The sequence below is a fragment of the Lagopus leucura genome, unplaced genomic scaffold, assembly GCF_019238085.1.
Source record: "Lagopus leucura isolate 7727_CA_CO unplaced genomic scaffold, USGS_WTPT01 Super-Scaffold_73, whole genome shotgun sequence".
Lineage (NCBI taxonomy): Eukaryota > Metazoa > Chordata > Aves > Galliformes > Phasianidae > Lagopus > Lagopus leucura.
Window position 1 is genome coordinate 46,306,948 of NW_024962252.1, and position 15,751 is coordinate 46,322,698.

The 15,751-nt window shown below is 38.3% G+C and overlaps 1 long non-coding RNA gene across 13 annotated transcripts in view; it reads right to left on the minus strand.

Annotated features, from left to right (window-relative positions):
* LOC122194320 overlaps positions 1-15,751 on the minus strand; it is an 88,118-nt gene that overhangs the window by 21,607 nt on the left and 50,760 nt on the right. For 8 of the 13 annotated variants that reach the window (XR_006183105.1, XR_006183111.1, XR_006183106.1 and 5 more), the window contains 5 exons: positions 12,854-13,037; positions 11,831-11,919; positions 10,588-10,640; positions 7,482-7,600; positions 6,989-7,376 (listed from right to left, as the gene is read on the minus strand). This is a non-coding gene — a long non-coding RNA (uncharacterized LOC122194320). Of the gene's footprint in view, positions 1-6,988; positions 7,377-7,481; positions 7,601-10,587; positions 10,644-11,830; positions 11,920-12,853; positions 13,038-15,751 lie in introns of those variants that run through there. The other 5 variants (XR_006183101.1, XR_006183102.1, XR_006183100.1 and 2 more) reach the window with 5 other exon arrangements.

Below are 15,751 nucleotides of genomic sequence, written 5' to 3' on the forward strand. Positions count from 1 at the left end.
AGCAGCAAAGCGTCCATGCATATTCAAACATCACAAACACTCTGAGTAGAAGCGTTTCCTCTGACCACACTGTGTTTAGCACAAATTAAATTCACATCACAGTGTGTTCATGACCTCTAGAAAAAAAAAAACAAAAAAGAACTAGGAGAGATGTAGGATTGGTTTTGAAATAGCTGCCTAATAGATTGTAGTTTAATGAAGAAATGCATAGCTCAAATATTTATATGGCCATACTATTCAGACATACGTATATCATGGGGTGAGTTGTGTGTCAGTAAAAGCCTACTGGTGCCCTGAGAAACATAAATTACAGAGCCATAGGAGAAGAAAAAGCTAATGAAACTGGACAAGTAATGGACATACAGATGTAAGCACAAGAGCTTTGAGGTGTACTTCTGTAATCTGATAATCTGAAATGTCTTCACAGTGAAAAGGGAAGGAAAGAGGTTAATAAAGGTATCTGCTTAGGTGAAATAGACATCATAAAAAGAGGAAAAGAGGCATAAAAAAGCTAAGACAAAATGAGATATAGTGTAGATTTTGAAAGGCTCAGAGAGGAATTTGGCACTTGTTTTCTATTGCTCTTCAGCAGGAGAAAGATGTCTTTTTTTTTTTTTTTTTTTGGTAATGCTCTCTTTTTTATAACACTGAAAGTATTCTTACCTTACCCTAAGGATGCTATTTATCTATACATCTGATTTTCTGCATGTGGACTCTTTCACTTCAGGAACATTGTCCATGTGAAAAGCAGATTTGGTTACTCATCTGGAATTTCCAGATGTTCAGAAGCAGTGATGAAGGAGAAGCTTTGGCTAGGCTTCAGACATCTGGAAATCCCACACGGGCAGATATTACACAGGCATAAATTAATAGCACAAATGCTTCAAAGCTTAATTGGTCCTGGATGTACTGAACTCACTGGAAAATGTTGTCTGTTACATTCAAGTTAACTTATGTTTAAGAAATATGAAGAGATATGAAGGTACTAGTCCTGTATTGAAGGGTTCTAACTGAGGTAATCATAGGAATGTATAAACTTCATAGGGAGTATGTGGAATTCTGATGAGCAAGAAAAAGCGTAGATAAATCTGTTTGTCAATGCTACAATTCACTGTACTGCAGAATGAACTGGATATCTAAAATATGGATGAGGAATGGGGCCAGTATCCTGTTGTTATTAAAGTCAGAGGACTAGCTGCTGCCCAAGGGACTCGTCTCTAGTGCTGCTGAAGTCAAAAGAAAAAATCATCTATTTCTGTGAGTGCTGGATTGGATTTCAGAGATGAATAAGGAAGATAGGTGAGCTGAGGAAAGCCATACTTTTGTTTGTGATTGCCCTGAGCATCTGTACTCATCAGTGCTGTCAGTATATTAAGGAGAACTTCAAACATTTTCCACCAACAGTGGAACACTCGCAAATGCTAATTTTTGATTAGTTGGGATGAAAAGTGGGGAGGATGGGGAAGGTGAGAACAAAAGGAGAGCAATAATCTATTGCCACCTGGTATCCACAAGCAGAAAAAATTAGACACAAAGAACGATGGACAATCAATAGTAAGACACGTTGCTGAAGAACAGAGCAAATGAACAGAGAGCAAGTTACGTGCAGTTGGTAGAAGCAAGCTAGGTGAAAGAGAAGAAATCTTTCAGTGGATGAGACAGAAACAGCACTCAGCCAAGTAAAGGAGTACATGTTCTCCAAGCCCAAAATGTTCTTGGCAGACCTGGGGCAACCACCTGTTTCCTTTTTCTTTCTCTCTCTGTTCTTCTCAAGTTTCCTTGCTATCAAGCATTGATTTTTGTCAACATAGGAACTTGTTAACACAGAGAGTTGTTCATTGAACAAATGATATTTCATTTTCCATAAACAACATGTGCTATATACACACATATATGCATACATATGTGTGTATATATATATAGCTTACAAATTACATATATACAGAGAGTTACAAATACAAATACAAATATTTGTAACCTGATTTGTTTCTTACTTGTTAACCTAGAAGCTCTAGAATGTAAAGAATAAATGCATAGGAAATGTGAAAATTGCATTTCAAAGGGTTGATTACCTATTAGGAGGGATGACTGGATTTTTCTCCTAGAATTGTTTCAGGTTTAGGGCAGCCAAGACACAGCGAAGAGTCATGTACATTCACCCAAGTATTTTATGTGCCATTAGGTCTCTTAGAAAGGTAATTGTAATTTGTTTCCTTTGCTATTGGTAGAAATGCTCAGAGAAGCAAGATTTAGAAATTCAGGAATGCTTTTTAGAAGATGTGAGAATTATAGAGGTGAGCAATTTCAAACTTCTGACAAGAAAACCCAAAATAAAAAAAATATTTCTTTATCTTGACTGCAACATCTCTTGCTTTCTCCATGGACTTATTTAATATGGATATTCTCCTAGATCAGTTCAGAAGATCATAACAGCCTTCCACTTCTCATGATTTTCATTTAAAATATATATTTGGTGTCCCAGAAATTCAATCCAGGAAGAAAGAAAAATTGATAAACAGTGTGTTTGAGATTGCATCTTTTAGTAAGAAAGACCAGAACTGATATATAAAGTGTGAGGTGACCTTGACCACTGGGGGCCCACTGAGCTCACAACCAGTTTTACCTTCTCTGGTGCTTTAGGTCTGTTCCCCTGAATCCTTTTATTTCACTCTGGCCTCAAGCATATAGACCACTGTGAGAAGGTAGGTGCGTTTGCAGAGAGTCCATTTTATCTTTCCTTTTGGGTGGCTGATGATTGGCCAGAGAAAATTCTACTAGTACAGGGCTTGGGGAAGGAAATGTTCCTTGCCTTGTCAAGGAGACAGAGAGCACCTGTACCTGCACCTGTGGTCAGGAGATCAAACACAATCTGCCTTGACCAAAACAGTTCTCTAGAATTCCAGGCAGTAGGTCAGCAAAAAGAGAAGGCTGTGGCTCACTCAGTAGCGCTGCCAGGAGGATGTCCATTCCTTCCTGCCCTGGAGACAGCTGCCTCAGGTCCCTCTCAAGCACAGCTACAGCCTCCTCTGTGCACAGTCTCCAGTGGAACTGAATGTCCTCCAGTTGCTCTGCCTGCTACCCTGCCCTGCCTCTTCTGTGGCATGTGTAAGTTTAATTTGAAGGGAGATGTGTGCCCATTTGTACACACCAGTACATCCAGTCCCAGCATGCAGTGAACGGAACATTCGAGCTATGCTTTTAATAGTGCAATAAATTAGCACAGCTGTTTAATTCAAAACAATCTGTTTACTTGCTCACATGTGACTGTGGAAAGATTACAGGAAATTAAAATGCCTAAAAATAGAAAGAGTGCCAGGGAAGAAAACAATTATACAGTGCAATGTGACTTGGTGCTGGCCATTACTCTTACCTGTGAACCACAAAAAGCTGCTCCTGGTTCTCTCTTCCACCCTCAATGCTCAGCTGCTCTTGAATGGAAAGCTCAACATTAAATCAGCATATCTCCTTTTTTCCTATTTACTTGAGAGCAGACCTGAAGCCTCCCAGCCTCTGCTTTCTTGTCCCAAGAGCTACCTTGAGTGAAAATGGACTCGTGTAAGCCTGCAGGCATCTGCTGCACTTTGGGCACCCCCACGATGGCTAGCTAAGGCCTGAAGAGATGTGTGACTCAAGGCAGAGCCAAGCATTTTTGGCCTATCACTGCAGCTCTTCAAGAAGACGAGCCATTCTGAATTCTCAGCAAATCTATACCTTTCCATCACTTCACTTTGTTAAAAAAAAAAGTGGTGCTAGTGCCTGTGCTGGTGTTCATGAGTCACCTCTCTGGTTGGATGTACATCTCTTGCACAGCATTCTTGAGTTTGGTGTCTCCTGGCTAGATTTGGCATCTTTGGTTCAGAAAGAAGCTACCAGGACCCCAGCATGGGATGCTGAGGGACTCTGTTGGGAGACAAACCTGCTGAGCTACAACTCCAAGAGTAGATATCAGCACAAGTGTCTCCTCCTATTAATTATGATTTACAAGCCAGGAAATGTGCAGTGTGAATGCCACTTTCTTATTGACTATACTATTTTTCTGAGTACAGTCTGATGCAAAAATAGATTATCAAGAAGATACCACAGTTTCTGTGAAAATATTCACATTGTGTACTAGTATTAGAAACTGCAAAAAAAGAAAATCTTGCTGCCTGGATATTCCTCATTCAAGCAACTGAGCAAGCTGTAACTTCCTTGGGCTTTTTTGACTGAATTTTTTCACGTAAATTTATTCAGAAGTAAGCCATTTGTAGAAACTATCTTTCTAAGACATCTTCCTTTACTCATGATGGAGGGAGGGAGAGAGAAAGAGCACTAAAGGGTAATATTTTAGACACTGATTTTAAGGATAGATGATCCATGCAGGAATGGCAGACCTCTCTTTGCATTAATTGTAGAGGACTTTAAGAATGAACAAACTGAAGTGTGGGTCTTTGAAGGAACTAACAAAAATCTAGATGTGTAATACACTGGTTTTTTTCCCTCTCTTTCTCCTTGACTAAACTTGAACTATACTTGAATTTGCTTTCTAAATTGCCTTTTTCTTCATCTTCAGTAATTGCTCTTCAAACTCTGTTCCTCTGCTCTCAACCCCTGTGGCTTACTTAACAGTTTAACTGATTGCTTTCAGCACTCAGGTGTTGCGTTTGTACAGTACAGTAAAAAATTTGTACACAGGGCAGGCATAACCTTATAAACAAGGAAAATATTTCACTGTTTTTAAACTAATACAATTATTGTGAAATTCACCCCAGTGCTTCAATTATTATGGTAGCTAATATTCTAATAAATATCTAAGACCTTATTTAGAGACTCCTATACTTTATTTGCATTGCATAAAACCTCTAATAATACTGCTAGTTGCTGCTGTGATGGGGACTAAATAAGATGAAGAATATCTTATTTACAGATGAGTAAAATGAAGTATGAGGTACAGATGAGCAAGCTGATAAGTTGTGGCATTCTCAGTCCTATGAAACAGCATTCTAGTAACCTGGAAATAATTCAAATACTGCATTATAATAATCCGTAACTTAAGCTGTTCCTGTTTTTAGGATTTCAGTAGGACTATTCACATGCTTAATGTAAGTAACATATACAAAAGTATTCACATTTAGGACCACAGTTATAGGTACTTAAAGTGGACATCTCAGTAATTAACACAGGAGAAAGACAAGTTCAATAAACAGAAGCAGAAAACAGGATCCAAGTCTACTGGTTGCTTACACAGTACAAGGGATAAAGCGAACCTCAGGTAATTTTCATTCAATTAAACAGTGCAAGGAGAGTAACAAAGCCATGTAAATTCACGATACTATCAACTATGCTAAACAAGGCAAAGCACAAGGTACTGCACTCATGGTGCTTTGACTATCGGACCCTGCCAAAAATACAGATCAGTCCTCATTAACATTTATAAACACCCACAGGGTCAATGACAATAGGAGAAAGGGCAAGAGGTGAATAATAATGATGTTTTCTTTATCTGAGACAGTGAGCCTCTACCACTAGTATCTGAAAGATATGAATCAACACAGCAGGAAGAAGCAGGAATGGCAAAGCCTCGGCAGTGGTATCAGGAGACTGCTTTGACAACTGACCTGATTTGCATGCAAAGCAAAAGTATCCGAGTTCCTTCATGCAGACATGGTAACACAGCAGCACACAGCTTTCTGTGAGCTCATCTTCCCCATTTTTGCAGATCCTGAGCAGATTATGTTAGTCCATACTTATATGTCCAAGAACACCAGGATTGCAAGGAAAGGGACATAAAATGCTAACGAGGCACAAGGTAGTGAAACAATACTTCATGCACAGATTTTCTTTCAGTGTTAAAACTGCAGTCCTAGTTCTGGGAAGATTTTGGAAAAGACAGGAAGAGATTATATTTCTTAAGGTAGCAGTGCTTCCAGCAAACTTCACTTCGGACTGTATCTTACAAACACTAATGAATTCAAGTATCAAATTGTAGCTCTGTCAAGTCAGCGTTGTTCTCATTTAACATATAAGAGAACAGAGGTAGGGGAATGTAGACAGCGTTATTTTCTTGCCACGCTCAGAGATAGATACTATTGAGATTTTCAGTGGATCTCGAAAGTTTTTGCAACAAACAAATGCACTGTCAGTCATTTAATTCTGGCACTTGGAACTTAATAGAGCACGTAAAAAAAATCAACAAAAGCATATGGAGGACTATTTTTGTTGAAAAGAACATTTTAGACTGTATATGATTTGCATGTGGTTTCATGTAAATGAAAGTAAAATTTGTTTCAGAAGCAGTATTTTAGAAGATAAAAAATTTTGTTACCTGTGTTTCCATAAGAGGTAATCCTGTCTGCAGATTCTTATAGACTCAGATGGAAGAAAAGGATTTGATGGAAACATACAAGTCAGTCAAGAAAAAATAAATAATAAAGTAATGAAGATCAGCATGTGAGAAAGTAATCTGAGCACATTTTTCACCCAAATACCAACTAACTTTCAGAAATTGTGCACTTATCTTGACTTGGAATTTTCATACAAAGAAATGTGGAAGAATCTGATTCAAAGATCTCTCTTTACCTGTAAAAGAACTAGAGAGTCTGTCTTGATGGGAAGAATCCAAACAGTTCAGCAATCATCCCTTGAAAATTTCAGATGCTAATCATGTCCTCATTAACAATATGTCAGTGATATGGGGATTCAACTGAAATTACTGTGATGACTTCATGCTAATGGGTATTTAAGTAAAAGGTAAGACATTAATCAAAGATTAGAGGAATGTATGCTAAATTATTATGATATATGTATAGCTGAAGTGTTGAAATGGAAAGACATTTCTTTCTTGAAGAATAAAAGTAAAAACCTAGAGGAAAACAGATTCAAGGTAAAAATACATCTGAAGCTGCTGAATGACTTCTTTTATTTTCTATCTGCATTTTTCTTCTCCCTGTGGGAAATAAGTCATTTGTCTGGAAGAAAGTGTTTGGAATCAGCAATTTGATGCTATATATGGAGGATCCAAATGAGCTTTATTGAGCTGGCATCATTTTGGTAGTTGCAAGAATGCAAATTTTCTTCCAGTTTAGAGCTACATTTAAGACCTTTTTAGTAAAGCCTCAAACTTGCATATGTAGGGGTGGTGGATATTACCACTGAAATCTGACTTGAAGTTCAGTTCATATGTAAAGTTTTCTTAGGAGCCATGTATAAAGAAATCAGATGATGCAAAGAGTAATTCTGAACATCTTCGATGGTGCCTTTGGCTGTTTCTGTACCAGGACAGAACTAACTTAAATTTTTCCTCTGTGAATTCGAGTCCTTTTGCTGGAAGGGAGACGAGTGGCAGCTGTGGCCCCGTGTCTCACAGATCCCTGAGGGGCAGAGAGGGCTACTGAAGGCTGTAAAACAAGGAAACAAAATAGAACAGCTTGAAACTTGTTCTCTCCTGTATAAGACAAAGATCGCCTTTGGATCACAGGGCTATAAAAATAGTTCCAACCTACTTCTGCCTTTTTTAGCACTCCAGTCTTCTGACAGCCTATTTGGGCCCAAAGTTAAGTCACTCTGCAAAGGAAAATCTCTTGCCTGAAAGCTCCCCATAGGCTTGAGCACTGGAAACACACTGAAAAGAGAATAGCAGGAAAGGAGAAATATTTATAACAACTGTATCAGCTCCAGCCCCTCCGCCAGGGCTTTGAGCGGACAAATGAGTCAGACCAGTGTGAAGTCAAAGCCCTGGTTTTACAGCTGGCTACCACCCTCATAGCATGAGAAAATAAGGTTGATCTGGGGCTCCTGGCAATCACTTTCTCAGCCTGCATAGAGAAGCAAACAGAAAAATTTGCACATCTTTTTCATTCAAAATGATTATTTTCTGCCAGACAAAAGTACTACTCTGATCAGCTGCTTCTGCTACTCTGTCTGTATTTTTCTGTACTCTGAGGATCTTTGTTAGCTTCCCCGGGAAGAGGTTTTGGTCACAGAGACCTTTGTTTTGCCAGTTAGGACTCCTTCCCCTGCTTGGATGCAGATACTGCTCTCTGTTTCTCATTTTCCTGAGTGCCATTTTCTCCTAGAAAAACAAACTCATTTACAAAGTTCTGTGACTTATCTCCTTTTCCAAAGAGATGCTTTCCACTGAAACCTGTGTTTCAGCTCTAGCTCTAGCTCTAGTTACCTAAGTAGAAATGGTGTCACCCAATCCTGTGCAAACCACCTGGTCACTTCTGAGGCCTGACTCTAAAGCTGTATGTAGCAAATCCACAGCAGGAGAAAAACTTGAGGTCTTACTTCTACATTTGAGAAATTTATTTTTTTTAAAAAATCAAGATTTAATGTCACTACCAGGGACACAAGGCATTTTTAATGCTTTTAAATTCCACTGCTAAATTCATGAATCTACTTCAGGCAAAGCAATGGTTGCTGTTTTGTTTACCAGGCTTGAAAGGACTGAAAGCCCGCAGTGACACACTAGATTATGTAGATCTCATTAGCATTTCATTAATACTCCACTTCTTCTCATTAAAATCTCAACCTTGTGTAATTTCTCTGCCTCCCTCCTCAGATAAGAAGGCTCAGATGCAGAAAGTTAATGGAGTCGGGCTTTTTCCCCATTTCTGAGGTACACTTGCTACAGGCACTTGCTGAGCCCTGTCAAGCTGATATTTTTAATAATACACTATGTTCTTATTAGTGCTCGTGTCTGTGAATCACATTGAGCTGAAAGAAATTTCCAGCAGTTGTAGATTCCCTGCACAGCTTGCTGTAACTGCCCTAGCAACAGGGATCTGATGTGACATGGGTTTGTGTAAAATGTATGCCTCAAAAAATCTCTCCTGACCTTTTGAAAGATGTGAGTTTCAGGTTGGTGAAGACAGGGCTGCGTGGGCTCCTGAAAGTCTCGTCCCGCTCCCACATATCTACAGGGCATACATGGATGGATTTTAAGGAAAGGTTCTTCATCAGTAGGCAGTGGGCATGGCACCAAGTTCAAGGAGCGTTTGGACAACACTCTCACACACACGGTTTGGATTTTAGGTGGTCCTGTGTGGAGCCAGGAATTCAGAATCTTTAATGATTCTAAAGACTTTCTTAAAAATGACACTTCAGTAAACAAGATATACAGTCGGGCAGATAGAAAAGCAGCCCTATAATGTAAACAGTCTTTTTGTCTTCTGTATGATGCCATCTGAATATCTGGGTGTTCCAAGCAAAATCTTTAAAAGTGAGAATACTGTACATTCCTTCAATAATAATGCACAGTATCTGCAAAGTCTGGAACTGGAAGGGCAAAAAAAAAAATCAGGAGGGGGGAGAGAGAGAACTTTGTAGTGTCTAGAAAATTTCCTTTTTTGGTAGCTTTTTCTTACAGCTGAAGAGTCTGCCATTTTCACTCATTTTTCTGAAAGAGGAGGATACTGTTGTTGGTTTTTTTTCCTTAAGCATTGCAGTAAATTGCAGTCTGATTGGTACTAAGTAGTAGGATTCATGGAGAAAGATGTCTGTCAACTTTGGATAAGGATCTACAGATCATTATCTATTATACTCCATAACAAGAATAATTTGTGGAGGTAGAAGAACATAACTCTGTATTAAATCTGTCAGAATTATAGGCTTGTCAGCCTTTAAGGAACTAGTTACAAATAATCAGTAAATACTTGATTACAGGCTATTTTTCTTACAAATTATTTTGATGACCACATGCATGCAGCCTCCACAACTGCTTTTTTTAAGTATGAACTGGAATGAAAACTGTTTATATCTTGTGAGAACAGATTTTGTATTTTGGTACCAAAAGATCCTGGTCTTTAATAGGACTTAAAAGTGCTTCCAAAACAACATAGCAAAACCAATAAGCCTCTCATGATTATGATTGTAAATAATCATAGAAAATAGTTATTTACATTACTCAGTATGTGTATGCGTTTAAAAGAGGGAATTACTAGAGAACAGTGACTTAACATCACACAAATAAACATCCATTTTTTCATTGGTCTGCTACAAATAAGTTATGTGTAAAATATGGAAAGATCAAAATCAGATCAAGCTGTGATCATCCAGAGAACGGTAAACAATTTCTTAAAGTTGCTGGTGGTTGTTTCATCAGTCTTTATAAGGTGGTCATGTTCTCCTGAGTGAATAATGTTTTAATTCATCAACTTCCAGCGATTTCATACGTCTGTATAAATAGAAATCTTCCCACTTAAAGGCAGAGATGAAAATATCCACACGACAGCAGTGTCTGACACAGGAGTATGAAAAGCAATGAAATGTTACAAAAGATTTGTTGCTGATTGTGGAAATTGTAGGGTAGTTGGACTTTTTAAATCAGTACTTTTACCTGTGTGTGTGTATATACACACATAAAAATTCTGGAAACCTAATTATTCAAAAGCATTCCTGCATCCTCAAATAGAATAGTATGGATGCTAACAAACTTCTGTTCTCTGGAGCCAAACAGCCATTTCCACTGTTGAAAAATACTTTGTCAAATTAATGCGAGATGATTATTAGTTCCATAACATTTATAAGCTAATAACTATTATGGCTCTATCTATTTGTTGGATGAAACATGCAAATGCCTTCTCGTATGAGATTGCAGTCCCTTACATGGAGTTGTCTCTGTTGCTCCAATCACATTGCTTTGCTGTCTAGTCCCAAACCTACTGGAGTAATTGAAAAGAATTATATTAATTTCAGTGGGATTCAAAACATGCCTTGAGCAAGTAATCATCTGCAAATAGTTCATCTTCTGACCCAAAAAATTCATTTAGCATTCAGCTTAATGGAGTATTTAATTAAAAAGCACCATAAAGGTGCAAAATAAGGAATATTTATTGTTAACTGGCTGAATTTCATCTGAAAAAACAAAAAAAAAAAACAAAACCCCAAACCCAATAAAACAAAATCAAGATTTAAAGAGCATTGTTTCTTCTGGCAGGCAACTAAGCTTACAGAACATCTTTTTCCCTGACTTATGCCTAAAGTGTGGTGAGCCTCAGGCAGTCCAGAAATACTCATCTACATAAATCATTTAATACAGTATAATTTTCATGACAGTCCTCAGAAGCCTATCGCAGTGCTTTGACTAAAGATCTTACATGTTAGAAAAAAGTGAAATATGGTGTTTAAACACCTTCCATTTAGTTTTGCAAAGTTTATAAATTAGTTTCTCCACCTACTATGAACTCAAGTACTACCCCAGGGAGATCCCCTTGGTTTTTGCAGTGCACTGGAGGCACAAAGAACATACCCATACAAACTGGTCTCATGACCAGCCACCCTTTATGTCTGAACTGCCCACTCTAAAGACAAATAGAAGCAAGCTGACTCAAGCTCAGCCTATGTCCCACTTGTAGCACTCATGAACCTGAATCAGCCTCTAAAATTGAAGAGTGACTTCGGTTTTCAAAGAACAGAGGTTTTTCATCTTTCATGCTGTTCTTTCTCTTTGGATGCTACATTTGATAAATATAATTGTTCTTTGCAAAACCTACTACAAATCACAAAATGGAGAAAGCTGTGTCTATTTCTGACCATTAATGAAACCAGATCATTGATTTCTAGTGTTACACAGTGTTCCTGAATGCAGTTAATTTATATGAACAGTACAATAGATGTTGTTCTTAAAACTCATTCTGTTGTTTTATGAAAGGCTGTGATAGAATAAATGGAACTAATGCTAGCTTAAGGAAGAACGTTTCAATTTCCGCATATTTTAGGTTATGAATGCAGACATTATGTAGGTTTCAATAAATGGAAGAAGCTAGGGTCCATTTGAAACTGTTTCTTCAGTTCTCGTTAAGAACTCAGTGCTTGTTTCTTTCAGGAAATAGTAGTTCACAATACTCACCAAAGGCCCAAGTCCCAGTGACACTGAACTGGAAAGCTTGTATTAGCTGGAACTCACATGTTCAACTAGATGTTTCACTGGGACAGCTCCTGGGAATTGAATTTCCTTCTATTGACAGCAATATGACAGTGGTGGAACCTTACTTAAGACAGTATTCATGCAGATTCCACTTTAACAGAATATCTATTCAGATGGTGTTATCACCATAAGTGGTGCTTCAGAAGGTATGAATGCTAAGCTTCAGTCTACACAGCCAAATACAGTTTTAGATCAGCTCTTTGATAAGAAAGGTAAACAAAAGATGATTGCAATTAATGCATTTTTTCTGATTTTTTTTTTTCATTTTTTTTCCCACCCTTAATTTTGGTAAGTTAAGACTTTCCAGATTCTGTATAAACAACCTCATTCATGAAGAGTTATGGCACAGTAACAAGTGTTAGAATGATAAACCATTGACTAAGATGAAAATGACTTCTGTTGTTGCAATAAACTGATTCACCTGAGTTCATTCCTAAGTGCAGAATTTCACAGCAACTGGCCTATAAGGTAACTCATGTGTGTAAGCTTTGTTTTAGTTTTGCTGAAGTTCTACACACTAAAGTGTGTAAGGATCATTTGATGACACCAAGCTATGGGTTGTGGTTGACATACAAGATGCCATCCAGAGGAATCTGGGCAGGCTTGAGCAGTGGGCCTAGGAGAACATCAAAAGGTTCAACAAATCCAAGTGCAAGGTCATGCACCTGAGTCAAGGCAACATCCACTACCAACACAAGCTGGAGGATGAAGGGACTGAACATAGCCACAGCAAAAAAAAACAAAAAAACAAAAAAAAACAAAAAAACACAAACAAACGGACCTGGATGTACTATTGGGTGGCAAGGTGAACAAGAGTCAGCAATGTGCCTTCACAGCCCAGAAAGCCAACCATATCCTGGGCTGAATTGCTACATCAAAAGAAGCATGGCCAGCCAGTCATGGGAGGTGATCCTGCCTGTCTACTCTGTGCTGGTGAGGTCTTACCTGGAATACTGTGTCCAGATGTGAAGTCCATGGAAGAGACATAGACCTGTTGGATTGTGTCCAGAGGAACACCACAAAAAGTGATCCAAGGGATGGAACATGTCCTCTGTGAGAAAGGGCTGAGAGAGCTTGGGCTGTTCAGCCTGGAGAATGTCGAGTTGGCTTTTCAGTATCTAAAGGGGATCTATAGGAAAGGACAGACCCTTCAGGAGGATTCATAGTGACAGAACAAGGGAAAACATTTTCAAACTTAAAAAGTGCAGATTTAGGTTGGAAATAAGGAACAAGTCTTGTACAGTGAGGGTAGTGAGGCACTAGAACAGGTTGCTCAGAGATATGGTGGATACCCTATTCCTGGAGACGTTCAAGACTAGGCTGGTTGGGGCTCTAAGCAGCCTGATCCAGCTGTGGATATCTCTGTTCATTGCAGGGAAATTAGACTAGATGACCATTAAAGGTCCCTTCCAGCTGTAAGGAATCTATGTTTCTAGGATAGTACAGCTAATAATGACAATAGATATTATTCATTTCCTGTGTAAAGAAAGATGCTCCCAGGTTCAACTACCCCAGCATTTATGTGCAAAAAGGCAGGTTCCCAAATCTGTAGCTTATCTTGTTATTCTTGTTATCAGTATAGGGATGAGTTGCATGAAAAAAAAGATGTATGCCTGGCACATTACTAGTATCCACCGCAGAAAAGAAATTCTACCTTGTGATCCCAATTGGCCTGTAAGACTCCCTCCAACCTTGCACTGACTGATGTTCCATTGAAGTGGCAGAATTTTTTCTATTGCCACAGCGGGGGATGGCACTCACAGCCCTTGCAGGCTCTGACATCTAGCTAGATGCTATTTTTCTAGTCACTTGGCCAACAAACCAATTGCATCATAGCTGGGATGGGAGTTTTCCTGCTGGCCTGCCCTGCTCCATTCTGTACAAATCCTCCCATGGGAGAAGATTATGTGTGATATATCCTGCACGAAAACCAGCACCTGTCTTTGGAAATCTCCATAGATCTGATAAAGATGGATGAAATAATTTTCCTTTGTCTATTCTGCATGGGACCACCTTTTCCAGAGTAACCCCAGGCTAGCTGAGATCTCAGAAATACATACGTTTCATCTGCTTTCTGCTTTTTCTCTGGGATATTTTCGTTTTCTAACCTGTCTTGCCTTCTTCAAAGTAAACTTAATCACAATCATTTGAACAATTAATTGTCTAAGCTACTATTTATAATTAGTGGAAATTGAATAATTTTTGATAAATTTCATTTAAGTTATATTAACACTTCATTTAAGTTATGTTATTCATACTCATCCCAGCTCATGCATCAGCAAGGTGTCTGGTAACTGATCCCAGGCTGATAACCCATCTAGAGAGCTCACTGTGAAATAGGAATTGTACTTGGAGATTTCATGTATAGAATTTTCTTTCCTTGAGATACTTTAAAATAGGTGAATTTAAGATAACTCTCAGGAAAAACAAATTACTGTTTTCTATCCCTAGACATTACTTCAGAGATTTGGAATCTCATAAGCTTCATTTCATTGAGCAATTTTGCAGTTTGTGCTGGCAAAGAGGTAGAAAGCAAAGCAAAAAAAAGCTACTCTGACTTATAATGTGCCAAGAAAATAACCTCAAATAGAATTTGGAAGGCAACAATTATTTTTCTGTTTAATTACTAAAAAAGAAAAAAAGAGAAAAAGAAAGAGAGATTGAGAAAAAGAGAGAATTGAATGAAAAAGGCTTAGAGAAAGAAATGTAAATCAAGAGGAAAAAAAAAAGGCTGGCCTAAGGCTCAAAGAGAGAGAAATAAATGAAAGAAGGGGGAAAACAGAACAGAATCACAACATGATCTGAGAAAATAAAGGAAAAAAAAAAAACAGGTTTTTAAGAGAAGAATGAACATACCTTCTGCAATAAAAGGGGGGGGGAGGGGGGAAGCACTGAAAGAAAACAGTAAGTTTATGAAACGGATGAAATTAACTTATGTGCTGACATTTATCAAAAGTCTTGCATGTGCTGCAAAATTTCATATCAAGTAACTCCCGGTGTTATGTTCCTCCTAAAAGACAGGGAAACTCTTCCTAATCAGTAGGCATTCACCAGTGAGCTTCAACATAAGATAGGAAGAACATATATGAAAACACAGGGTATGACCTATGCATGTGTATTCTACTAGGTTAGACAGCAATTAAAATTAAAATTAAATGGGAGTAAAATTCTAATGGGAACAGGGAAATGCATAGATCTTTGCAGACATTGTGTGTGTGTTCTGGCTCCTGATTTTTCTCAATCTGATTATTGGACTTGCATGTCTAACACTCAGGAGTCCTTTTATTCTCAGTAGGAGACTATCATTCCAAAACTCAAATCATGAGCACATGTTCTAGTATGAAGTGCTGAAAAACATTGACGCTATTTCTGCTCAAAATGAACCACTCCTGGACATTTAAAGGGGGGCATGCTTCAGATTAACTTTGGCTTCTAGTCCTTATCAGTAATGAAATAAATGGCAGTTTGAAAATGAAAGAAGGAGAGAAACACAGGCAGAGGGTAAGGGAGTTACAACACATCAGCTCAGCCACAGAAAGTAGAATCAAGGCAGTTTGAAGGGAGCAAGAAGAGCAAATATAAAACCAGGTAAAAATAACTTTATACATTATTAATACTCAAATGGCAAAGGCTTTTTCTCAAATTAGTAAGTGTTTATAAAGGGGAATATCAGGAACAGGAAATAGTTACTACTTGAGTTATAAAGAGAAAAACTGCTGGAACGGAAAGACCATCCTTCACGCCATCTTGCTGAGCCACAATGTTCCCTTGTGGCACAGAGGCATAGCCATAGACCAGGCCCTTTCTACTTAATGTAGTTTATTTCTACCTATACTCACTGAC